Source organism: Vulpes vulpes, chromosome 6, assembly GCF_048418805.1.
Source record: "Vulpes vulpes isolate BD-2025 chromosome 6, VulVul3, whole genome shotgun sequence".
Taxonomy (NCBI): domain Eukaryota; kingdom Metazoa; phylum Chordata; class Mammalia; order Carnivora; family Canidae; genus Vulpes; species Vulpes vulpes.
In genome coordinates, this window is record NC_132785.1 from 100,228,871 (window position 1) to 100,241,386 (window position 12,516).

At 35.3% G+C, this 12,516-nt stretch overlaps 1 protein-coding gene and 1 pseudogene across 27 annotated transcripts in view; one reads left to right on the top strand and one right to left on the bottom strand.

The window, feature by feature from the left end:
• FUT8 (fucosyltransferase 8) overlaps positions 1-12,516 on the top strand; it is a 298,682-nt gene that overhangs the window by 52,542 nt on the left and 233,624 nt on the right. The gene's annotated exons all lie outside the window — the stretch shown is intronic.
• Positions 2,008-8,233, bottom strand: LOC140599380 (small ribosomal subunit protein uS17-like; annotated as a pseudogene).

Genomic DNA, 12,516 nt, shown 5'->3' on the forward strand with positions numbered 1-12,516 from the left:
TATAAGGGTACACTTTATTGTGTTCTCAGGGAACATCTCCAAAATAGGTAAAACATTTTAGGCAGAGTCTCAGCATTTTAAAGATATTCCTGAGAGAACAGTTTTTTGGTCATTGGGTAAATGCAACACAGAGTCAAGCACTATGCTCAGAAGTCATGATTTCTTCAGATTTGAGCTATTCTTTTCATGTCGTATTAATTATGTAAGTTATCTGGCATAACTTTTTTTTAATACAGCATCAAAGACATAACTGAAAACCAAGTATTAGGAAAGGGATGGACAGCTAGAATGTGGGAACACAAATTCCATTTGCCAAAGAGCATAGTATTAATTTTTTTTAAAAGTTTTTTTTTTCTTTGAGAGAGAGAGAGAGAGAGAGAGAGAACACATGTGCATGCACACTCACAAGTAAGGGGCAGGGCGGAGGGAGAGGGAGAATCTTAAGCAGGCTCCATGCTCAGTGTGAACCTGAAACATAATATTATTATTATTATTTTAAAGATTTATTTATTTATTCATGAGTGACACAGAGAGAGGCAGAGACATAGGCAGAGGGAGAAGCAGGCTCCATGTAGGAGGCTCGATGTGGGACTTGATTCCGGAACTCCGGGATCACGCCCTGAGCCAAGGGCAGACACTCAACTGCTGAGCCACCCAGGCATCCCATGAGACATATTAGTTTTATATGTACAGCGTAATGATTCAATAGTTATATGTTATGTAATGGTTACTGCAGTAAATGTGATTATTTTCTTTCACCATACAAATGTATCACAATATTACTGACTGCATTCCCCATCCTGTGACTTATTTATTTCATAACTGAAAATTTGTACCTCTTAATCCCCTTCATCTATTTTGTCTATCCCCCTACCTCTCTGGCAACTACCAGTTTGTTCTGTTTTTATGAGTTCTGTTTCTTTTGTCTTTTGTTTTTTTAGATTCTGTATATGAGTGAAATCATATGGTACTTGTCTTTTTCCATCTGACTTATTTCACTTAGCATAGTACTCTCCATCCATGTTTCATGAATGGCAAGATTTCATTATTTTTTAATGGCTGAGTAATATTCATTATCTTTATCCATTCATCTGTCAGTGGACATTTATGTTACTTCCATATTTGGCTAATGCTGCAGTAAACATATGGGTGCATGTATCTTTTCAAATTAGTGTGTTTGTTTTTTATGGATAAATACCCAAAAAGTGGAATTGCTGTGTTGTATGGTATTTCTATTTTATTTTTTTGAGAAAGCTCCATATTGTTTTTCATAGTGGCTGTACCAATTTACAATTCCACTAACAGGCACAGGGGTTCCCTTTTCTCCATATCCTTGTCAACACCTGTTATTTCTTGTTTTTTTTTTTTTTTTTTTTTGATACTAGCCATTCTATTCTGACTGGTATAAGTTGGTATCTCAATGTGATTTTGATTTGCATTTCTCTGATGACTAGTGATATTCATGTTTCTGTTGACCGTGTATATATTCTTTGAGGTCTTCTGCCCATTTTTTAATTGGATTGTTTGTTTCTTTTTGGTGTTGAGTTGTATGAGTTCTTTATATGTTTTGGTATTAGCCCCTTATTAGATTTTTCATTTGTAAGTATCTTCTCTCATTCTGCTTTTTCATTTTGTTGATAGTTTCTTTCTTTCTTTCTTTCTTTCTTTCTTTCTTTCTCTTCTCTTCTCTTCTCTTCTCTTCTCTTCTCTTCTCTTCTCTTCTCTTCTCTTCTCTTCTCTTCTTTCTTCTTTTCTTTCTTTTCTCTCTTTTTTTTCCCTCTGTGCAAAAGCTTTTTGGTTTGATGTAATCCCAATTGTTTATTTTTGCTTTTGTTTTACTTGCCTGGGGAGACCTATCCAGAAAAATATCACTAAGGTCAATGTCCAAGAGATCATTGCCTATTTTTTTCTTTCTTAAGTTTTATGATTTCAGGTATTACATTGAGATCTTTAGTTCATTTTGAGTTTATTTTTTGTGTATGGTGTAAGAAAGTGATGTAGTTTCTTCTTTTTTTTTTTTTTTTTGCATGCCACTGTCTAGTTTTTCCAACACCATTTATTGAAGAGACGATCTTTTCCCCATTGCCTATCTTGTCTCTTTTGTCATAGATTAATTGACCATTTAAGCATGTGTTTATTTCTGGGCTCTCCATTCTGTTCCATTGATGTATCTCTTTTTGGGCCAGTACCATATTGTTTTGATTTGATTATTGCAGTTTTGTAGGATAATGTGAAATCTGAATTGTGATACCTCCAGCTTTGTTAAATTGCTCTATTTAAAATTGTTTACACAACTCAGTTTTTAATTTCTTTTTCATTTGACTTTAAGTTAGAGCAGGTCACTATTGAAATGGTATGAGATACAATCTCAGTTTTCAAACAGATGCATAAAAAATGCTGATGTTTAAATATAGCTAGAGAAGTCTAACAAATAATTTTTTAAACTATCTCAAAACACTTTTATGTAGATTAATTTAAAACTATAAAATTTAAATGAGACCTCTAGTTTCACAAATACTTTACTTAAGTATGGACCTTAGTTTTTTTTATTTAAACCCTAAGCACCCTAAAATAATGTATTATATTCTGCTCTGGATTTCACTAATAAGCATGTTTATAGGTATAATTAGCAAAGTTTAGAACTACCAGTTTCCTTTTTTCTCATTAGCACTACCAAGCCTAGAATATTAGCAAAAAAAAAAAAAAAAAAAAAACAACAACAACCAACCAACCAAAGAAAAAACTTGTTCAAGATACTATTTTAGAAATGTGACATTTTAAAATAACATATAAGTATTTACTTTTGGATATTTGATATATAGACATATAAAGAAATTGTGACTCTTGTGGTTGTAGTTATACAGAAAGTTCACCTCTTTGCTCTAATTTTTTCTCTTGTAAATCTTCTATTCATTTTATTATACTAATTTCATCCTGATTTCCTAAGAATTTCTAGCCCTTTAGGACAAAGGGAGACACCTATTTGAGGGTAATTCTGCATGAATCTTTTTTTTCCCTTTTTTCTGCATGAATCTTTTGTGTTTCTGCCCATATTCTGAGCAGAAGCATTGATAGCTTTTGTTTGGGGCTGTCTTTTCAAGGAAATTTGTATAGCAAACAGCCTATGAAGATAGAAACAGTGTTTTCCTAAGGACAGGTTACAGATTTCTGTGCTGTCCAGGATACTCAAGATAATCCCTTTGGGGAAAAGATAGGGCACATTTGCTTGTAAACCAGAGTAGGGTTTCATAAGCTCAATTTTCTTTTCCTGTAATGCAACCTACTGTGTATGCAGGCATCACTGGCTCACCTTGTGTTGCCTTTTAAGAATTAGGGCTTGGGGAACCAGTGCAAATGATGATACTCTGGCTACTGCTATTATTTTGAGTACTAAACTATTCTTTGTCTCTGACCCAGGAGTGTCATAACTTCCTTTAGGATTATCTTATGCTGACTTGCCAATATCACTAACACAACCTATTGATAAAATAAAGCTGAGTTTATTGCTTATTGCTGTGAAGGAGAATACCACCTTAAAAAAGCCTTGTGGTATTTTAGAGGGGCAAAGCCAAGGTCAAAATTTGAGAATTTGAAGTTTGGTTTGAGTCTTAAGTGGTGGTGATGGGGCTTGCTTAGAATGGAATATTGTAATAGTTTAGAATTGGTGGAAACAGAAAGGCAAGGATTTGAAAATTGTTGATGCTTCCTATTGAAGAGTTGATGGGTCTTTCCTGAAGCTTCTGTAATGAACAAACAAATTTATATTTATGCAAGAATCTCCTGGAATAGTAGAATTATGCTAATGAGGACATTGGAGTAATAAGTCTTATGTGTGTTTTTTTTTAAGATTTTATTTATTTATTCATGAGAGACAGACAGAGGCAGAGACATAGGCAGAGGGAGAAGCAGGCTCCATGCAGGGAGCCCAATATGGGACTCAATCCAGGGACTACAGGATCACACTCTGGGCAGAAGGCGGGCGCTCAGCTGCTGAACCACCCAGGTGTCCCCAAATCTTGTTATTATATACCAGAAGATGTGTGTGTAGGTATATTAGCTTCTTAGGGTTGCTATAATAAATCACATACTTCTTGCTTAAAACTATAGGCTCTAGGGAAGAATTCTTTCTCCTCTCTTCTAACTTCTGGTGTTTACAAGCAGTCCTTGGTGTTTTTTGGTTTGTGGTAATATAATTCTAATCTCTACCTCCATCTTCATATGGTGGTCTTCCCTCTGTATCTGTATCCAAGTTTCCCTCTTCTTATAAGGACGCTAGTCACTAGATTAGGGCTCACCTTAATCCACTGTAAACTCATGCTACCTTGATTATATCTGCAAAGACCCTATTTCCAAGTAAGGTCATGTTGACAGTTAATGTATTTTAGGGGGACAGTATTCAACCCAGTGCAAGGATACAAGGAAGTATGTGGTTTCAATCCTCAGTATCTCAGTTGTGTGTGGCTAGATGATGATGTTTCTCAGTATCCATGACTGTGGCAGGCTGATTGCTTAGCTTGCATGTAGGATAAAATCTCAGGCTCTTCAGAGTTCTTGGCAACAGGATGATGTAGTGGAAAGAATACCAGTATAGAAATCAAGTTGCCTTAGTTCTAGTTTGTACTCTACTATTAACTAGCTTGAGAAAGTTACTGTCTTCTCAAGGTAGTAGTTTCTCAATAAGTAAAATGGAAGAGGAATGGACCAAATGATCTGTAAGGGCCTTTCTAGGTTTCAGATTCTGAAGTTTGGTAATTGTTGAGTGTCTGCTATATATTATATTGATAGTAGTTTTGTTAGAGTGACAAAAAAATGAAATAGAGAATGCTTTAAGTGCTGGTATGATAGATTCTGACTTGTGAATGTAGTCTTATTTATGTTTTAATTTACTTGGGTGAAGATCAGTCATGAAGATGTTAGGTAAACATGGCGTTAGTCCTGATCTCTCTGACTTAACCATATTTTGTTTTTCAATTCGAATAGTATATTTGGAGTGGAGACATTCTTCAGGTCAGTTAATTCACTTGAAGTTAAAAAAATGTGTTGTTGCTGTTCTTTTTCAGCTGAGTGAAGAAAATGAAATAACCTTTTCTGAAGTGAGGATGAGAGAGTAGCTCTCCCTTCATTGCCTACATTCGTCTATCATAATACTCCTTCAGTCAAGGGATCTGAGAAACATTCTTAATAGAGTGTTAATAGTCTAGTGAGGCGAAGCATGGTGCTGAGTTCTAGGTGTAAGTGATTCTTCTTCCACTGGATTTTCCTTATATTTTTGAATAGCTCACTGCACTATTGTTTGAATTCTTCCTTTGAATAATATTGAAAATACATAATGATTACTTCATAGACATACTGTGGATACTTAAGAGGAAATTTTTTGGTAATATTTACTAAAACCACCTGTGGTTCTGTCTGCGCTTTTTCAAGATACAAATTAATAATGTCTATGTATTGGTGGTAGGTATAAATGTCAGTTGAACCAACATCTTTGGATTTGCACGAAAGTGACTGAAGTGGAAGAAAATGGATTTTTGGTTTATTCCATACAGTCCAATTTTAAACCCATCTTATAGGAAAACCCTGGAATGCTTGAACTTAAGGATCTACCAACATAGAGCTCTTCAATATCAGACAAGTTTTCCCAAGCCCCTGTTTTCAGGGTGGGTATTTGGGTGATTCAGAGAGGATCACCAGATACTCCAACAATGGTGATTTCTTTTATTTAAATTTTGGAAGACATATTAGAATATAACATTTGCAGTAACACTGTAGCAATACTTGAAATAAAATACGTTAAAAAATATGTTAAAAAAGAGGTGCCTCAATGGGTCTGTCCATTAGTGCCCTTAGTGTATTTACTTTAGCTATTTTAAAATTCAGTGATAACCTCTGCTGTACCTGAGCCTGGTTTTGAAGCTTGCTTTGTGTCTTCAGATTATAGTTTTTGCTTTTACAGTGTTTTGTAATATTTGGTGTTAGCCAGATATGTTAGGTAAAACAAACTGAAGTTAAATAGGCCTTTAGTGTGAGGTTTTATGTTTATCTGGCCACGAGTTAGGCTGTTTACTATATTCTGAGTCAGTGGTGTCAGAAACTAAAATTTTTAGTGTTTTTGTTTTTGTCTGCTCAGTTGTTTCTGGGTTTTGTAGAAAATCCTTTAATAGGATCTGAGGCTTGCAGTTCATTTATTTATAATGATATAATGTGGTGGTAAGGGATGGTATTTCTTTCTCAGTGTTTTATTGAGCCTGATTTGGTTCTCTGTTACCCCATGTTGAAGGACAGAGGAGTTGGAGTTGGATGTTTCCGTTCCCTCAGTTTGGTTAGATTCTGTAAAACTCTGGTTGGTTAGGCTGTATAAAATTCTAGTTTGTTAGGCTTTATTAAATAGTTTTCTTTTCAGGCAGGCCTTTTAAAGAACAGAGAATTCTGGGCATATTTCAAGATGGTTACTTTTCTCTTACCCCTTCCAGAAACCAATTTTTCTCAGATTCTCCCAGTGAGAACCTGATAGGGTTTTTGGATGTAAAAAGTCAGGAAAGCATGGGGACCTCTCAAAGACTGGATTCTCTCTCCATTTTTCATTCCAAGCTAGTTGACACAGAGCCTCCAGCAAATTGTCAATTACTGTTAAAGTATTCTTATTGATACTGGCTCCAGCTGAGGGCTTATTATGTTCCTGGGCTTCTATATCTCCCACACTGATTTTCTGTCTGCATCTGCCTGTTTGTCTCTCTAGTATTCAGGGTAGCAGTTTGCCCTAAGAGCTCAATTCTCTCTGATGGCTCTAAGAAGAGGTGTTGATTTTCTTTCTTTCTTTTTTTGTTTTCCAGGTTGGTCTCTCCCTTTTCCCTCCCCTCCCCTCCCCTCCCCTCCCCTCCCCTCCCCTCCCCTCCCCTCCCCTCCCCTTCCCTTCCCTTCCCTTCCCTCCTTCTTTGTAGTGAGAATAGGAATGATGAATTTCAGGCTCATTACATGTTGGACATGAATGAAGATTACTTTTGACTCTTTTTGGCAATTTTGTAATGGTAAAACTTGGTATGATACCTTCTGTCTGATTTGACAGTACTTTGGAATTTGATTGCTTTCTGGCATTAGGTTTGCATAGTTTGAGGTAGTGTATTCTAATTTGTAAAAATAAGTAAAGAACTTTTTCAGAGGGAAAATGATTTTAGGGCTGATTCTTGTTATTGGTGAAATGACTCATTCTTAGCCCAGTTACTATTTCTGGACAATGGCAACCTTTGTTTTCTATGTTGATAGAGTTTCATTTTTATACTCTTAGACATGTAGGGTCATGTTAAGTTTCACTAATTTGTACTTAGGATAACTGATGATTCTGATGATTATTAAAACCTTGTGCTGATGCTTCGGATATATGGAATTAATTGGATGGCTCATTCAGATTGGGTGTCTTAATTTAATTAGTACACTGTTACTAATTATTTTGATGAGCAGAGAATAGAGTAATAATGTTAATCCTTATATTTTATGTGATGTAAAAAAACTTAATGTATGTCATGATTTTAGTGCTTAGGTATCTTGAATTTAGTGCTTCAGTATCTCGGTGGAAGTATGAAAAGAGAAATTGGTGTAAATTATATGTAAAGTGTAATTTATTTTCTTTTGAAAACATGTTACATTAAAAAATCACTGTTATAGGTAATTCAGGCAACTTTTTTTTTTTTTTGAATGGGAAAATAGTTTTATTTTCTTCAGGGGTGTAGACAGAAGTCTTGTCTCAGAACTTCTGGAACTGCTTCTTCGTGCCAGCAGCTTTTGTGACTTTGAGCACGTTGAAATGCACAGTCTTGCTCCAGGGCCAGCACTCACCCACTGTGACAGTGTCGCCGATCTGGACATCCCTGAAGCAAGGAGACAAGTGCACTGACATGTTCTTGTGGCGTTTCTCAAAGCGGTTGTACTTTCAGATGTAGTGGAGGTAGTCTTGGCAGATGACAATAGTCCTCTGCATCTTCATTTTGGTCACCACACCAGACAAAATCTGCCCTTGGATGGAGACATTGCCAGTAAAGGGGTATTTCTTGTCAATATAGGTGCCCTCAATGGCCTCCTTGGGCGTCTTGAAGCCCAGACCGATGTTTTTGTAGTACTGCGGGAGCTTCTCCTTGCCAGTTTCTCCAAGCAGGAACCTCTTCTTATTTTGAAAGATGGTTGGCTGCTTTCGGTAGGCATGCTTGGTCTGAATGTCTGCCATCTTCCCGGCCGCCTGGAAAAAGGCCAGGCAGCTGTTTTGTTAAAATAAGAGAATCATCCTTAATCCCACAGTTTAACATGACCATAGTTACCATGTGTGAGTATATGTGCCTTCTAGTTCTTTTTCATAGATAGATTTTTTTTAACATAGTTGTGATCATAATTTCTTTTTAAATTTGTGCTTTATGTAATTAGTAGTCTGTTTTCTCATTCCGTATCATTGTGCTTTTAATAATAATGTTTTTTCATGAGTGCAGTACTGTTAGGTTGGTGAGACTGTTACTCTGTTATCACTGTGATTGATACACTGTGTGTGCATTTAGCTTTTCTATTACTTTTGATTTAGTCCTTTCTTTCTTTCTTTCTTTCTTTCTTTCTTTCTTTCTTTCTTTCTTTTCTTTCTTTCTTCTTTCTTTCCTTCTTTTTCTTTCTTTCTTTTTTTCTTTTCTTTTCTTTTCTTTTCTTTTCTTTTCTTTACCCTTCCCTTTCTCTTTTCTTTCTCTTTTCTTTCTTTTCTTTCTTTCTTTTCTTCTTTAATTAAGTAGGCTCTGTGCTCAATATGGGGCTTGAACTCACAACCCTGAGATCAAGAGTTGCATGCTCTATTGACTGAGTCAGCCAGGCACTCCTTTATTTAGCTTTTTTATGTTTGTGCATTTCCTTACCTGGGTTTTCAGAAGTTTCAGTCTCTCTTTTTTTTTCTCTCTCTCTTCTTTTTCTCTCTAAGGAGTATTTTATCTTTTCTCCCTCAGTGCTAATTAGCTTTTATTGGATCTTGAAAATGTATTTTTTTTCTTCTATGATTAGAAAACAATGCTTTAGGACTTATATTGCCACAGTGATTCACATTGTTCTCTTCTAAAAATTGGAATTTGTAACTAGGTGATAAAAATGATCTTCTAGATGTGTTAAACTTGGTATTCTAGACTCTCCTACTTAGATTATAAATTATCTATAGTTAAATAATTTAATATTTTATGTTGTACTTACAAATTGAATTTTTCCTTACTGACTTTGTATTTGGGTTTCATTTGATGTCTTTGTCATGATTCCTTATCAGATTTCTCTGCATTCTTCTGACTTTTCCTGTACCCTATTAGTTGTATTTAGGCCTAAATTGGGTCTACCCTTTTGAGTGGAAAATTGGTAGTAGTGGAAACTTCTTGAAACATTTAGTGAATCTGATGATTCTGAACCACTTCCTTACCCATAAAAACTATCAAAGGATTGTTTTAGGACCTTCTATACTGCATATCTCTTCTTGCTTTCTAAGATGATGTTTTATAAAGTATTTAGCTTTTTTTACTTTTGTCATCTTCAAGGTATTTTACCATTATTAAAAAAAAATCATCTTTCTCCTGAGACGTAGGTAAACCCAAGGGAAGTAAAAGATCATGCAGAATTGTTGGGTTCATTTTATTTGAAAGCAGTAAAATTTCATAATTAGAATTTGTTCTTATTCTTTGCAATTTTTTTTCAAGGAAGATAGGATTTATTTTTTTATTTTTTAAAAAGATTTTATTATTTATTCATGAGACACACACACACACACACACACACACACACACACACACAGGCAGAGGGAGAAACAGGCTCCATGCAGGGAGCTCAACATGGGACTCAATTCTGGAACTCCAGGATCACGCCCTTGGCCGAAGGCAGGCGCTTAATTGCTGAACCACCCGGGGATTCCAGGAAGATAGGATTTAAAAAATATATATCACTTATGAATATCTGTCTTGGTGTGGGATTTAAAGTGATGTATAGAAGGGTGCTCATCATATTTCTTTCTATCCTTACTCCCTTCTTTTCCCTAGTCTTGCTTTCTTGCCCTTTCTTCAACAAATTTAGTGAACAACTACTACGAGTTTGGACACAAAATGATTAAGACTCTGCCTTTAGAAAGCTGACAGTTTAGTAGATAAGCTGGAAATGTAAGTCAATAGTTGCAGTATAGGAAGTCCTCTAATTTTTTTTATAATAATATATTTTCCAAAATGTGTTTGAAAATAAATGTCACATGTCAAGGAGGTAGGAGGTATTTGGGTATTTCTATAGGGAGTTATTCCACAGAGCCAAAATGTGTCATTATAAAATGCCTAATTCTAGGGGTGCCTGGGTGGCTCAGTTGGTTAAGCATCCAACTCTTGATCTCAGCTCAGACCTTGATTTCAGGGTCATGAGTTTAAGCCCAGTGTGGAACCTACATAAAATAAAAACAAAACATCTAATTCTGGTTCCTGGGCATGTTGTTTCCCTTGGAACCAGGAATCCTGTTTGGTGCACAACATCAAAAGTGTCTGGGTGAGATTGCTTGCTGTATTTGGGCTGAGAAAATGGATCTTGGGCCCAACCTCCTTGTAGAGAGGAGTGCAGACTCTGGGATTTGAGCTCTGTTACTGGAATGATAGGTCTATGAAACTGAGGGGAAAAGGTTCATTCTCATCCTGCTGTGACAATATGATCTGGGTGTTTAAAAAATGTTGCCCACTTATATATTTGATTACTTGAGATATCTTTCTGAAAACCAGGAATACCTGTAGCTCTTCTCTGTCCCAAGGGAGAAATCAAGGACTGTTGGAGATAGGCCCAGGGAAGAGTTAGGCCAGACAAGAGGATACCTACTTTAAAGGATTTTGGAATGATAGTTTCAGTAACCCCTTCACCCTTATGTGTCCCAGCTTTTATGTATATGTGACCAAAGCTCGCTCTGTAGAAGGACTGAGAAAAATGAGGTAGGAAGTCATCACAGGCCAGCATGATAGCAGATGTTTTCTTAACTTCAGGGAGGCCTGTCTTCACACTTCTCCTATTCCTTAGCATTATGAGCTACCAGATCTTCATGCAGTAACTCACAATTGTTTATAAAATGATGTCTCAAAGACTGAATTTGGTGTTCTGAAGGTAGTTTGAGGTTATCCCTCTGTAATGTGTGAAATATGTTGAGTTGTGTGAAATTTAGCTACTCTGCTTAGTGTAAGTATAATTGGCTTATCTGTAAAACTTTGTAGTAGCAGGCAGAGAGTAATAATAAATTGTGCCTAGAAGGTAATGAGAGGGTTTACAGAGGAGGGAATACTTAAACTCTTTAGTAAATGAGTGGCTTTAAAAGTAGATCTAATAATGGAAGTTTTTGCCTAATAATACTGATACCTTAAAACCTTACTCAAATCATACAGGTCTGTGATCTAGAATACATTACTTGGGGTAGAGCTTTCATGAATATCTTTATAACTTAATACTTTATACGCAAACTTCAGCAACTTCTAAGCTGCCCTAAGTAAATTTTCATTATGAATTATACATTAGATGATTAAATGTTTTTTTAAGTAGAACAGTTTTATTAATTGAACTTTTGTTATGATTCAGGTACTGTGTTGAATGCCTGAGACAGCCACAACATATGACATGAATTAAAGCCTAAAGGAGATAAAAGTCTAGAGGAAAGATAGAAATCTCTAAAATTGTGACAAATAGGGCTCTTATAAAATGTGCTTTGCAAGAATTAGAGAGTTTGAGAATGGTGCTTCATGAAGATGACAGTTGAATTGATAGCAAACATACTTTTAAAGCTAAGCTTCTAGCACCTCGTCTCTTAAGTTTTCTTTAACTCTAGACTTGATTGGCTAAGTTACAATCTCCCATAGCATTTAATTACCTATGTGTACAAAGAGAATTACTACTTTTAATAAGGATTCTCAGATTTTGTATGGTTCAGGATCAGCAAAGCAAAATTATATTTTCTTTGGTTTATTATATTTACTAGTAATATTACTGTAAATACTACTATACCACTAATGCTTCTGTAACTACTTCTGTCATTACCATTATTACTGTTATTAGAACAGGTTTCTCCTCCTCCTCCTACTTCTAAGTAATACTTGTTTTTACAAGGAACCACTTTTAAGTTCTTTTTTTTTTTAAAAAAAATCTTTTTTATTTTAAGTAATCTGTGTGCGCAATGTAGGGCTTGCACTCACAACCCTGAGATCAAGAGTCAAATGCTCTACCATCTGAACCAGCCAGGCGCACCTACTTTATGTTCTTTATAGTTTTTAAAAATTATTATTCTTTACAGTATTAAGATGGGAGATTATTTCAATTTTTAGAAGGATTTTCAAGAGTATTAATTTAAAAAGGTGACTATTTCACAGAAACAATATCTAAACTAAATTATCCTCATTTTCAAGAAAATATTCTTGGTAATTCAGGTTCTAATTATGAGGGTTTATCCTGTGTTTTTCTTTATGTTTCTTGGTAAGTATTATAGGCATGATAATATGATTGAATTTTTATGATTAG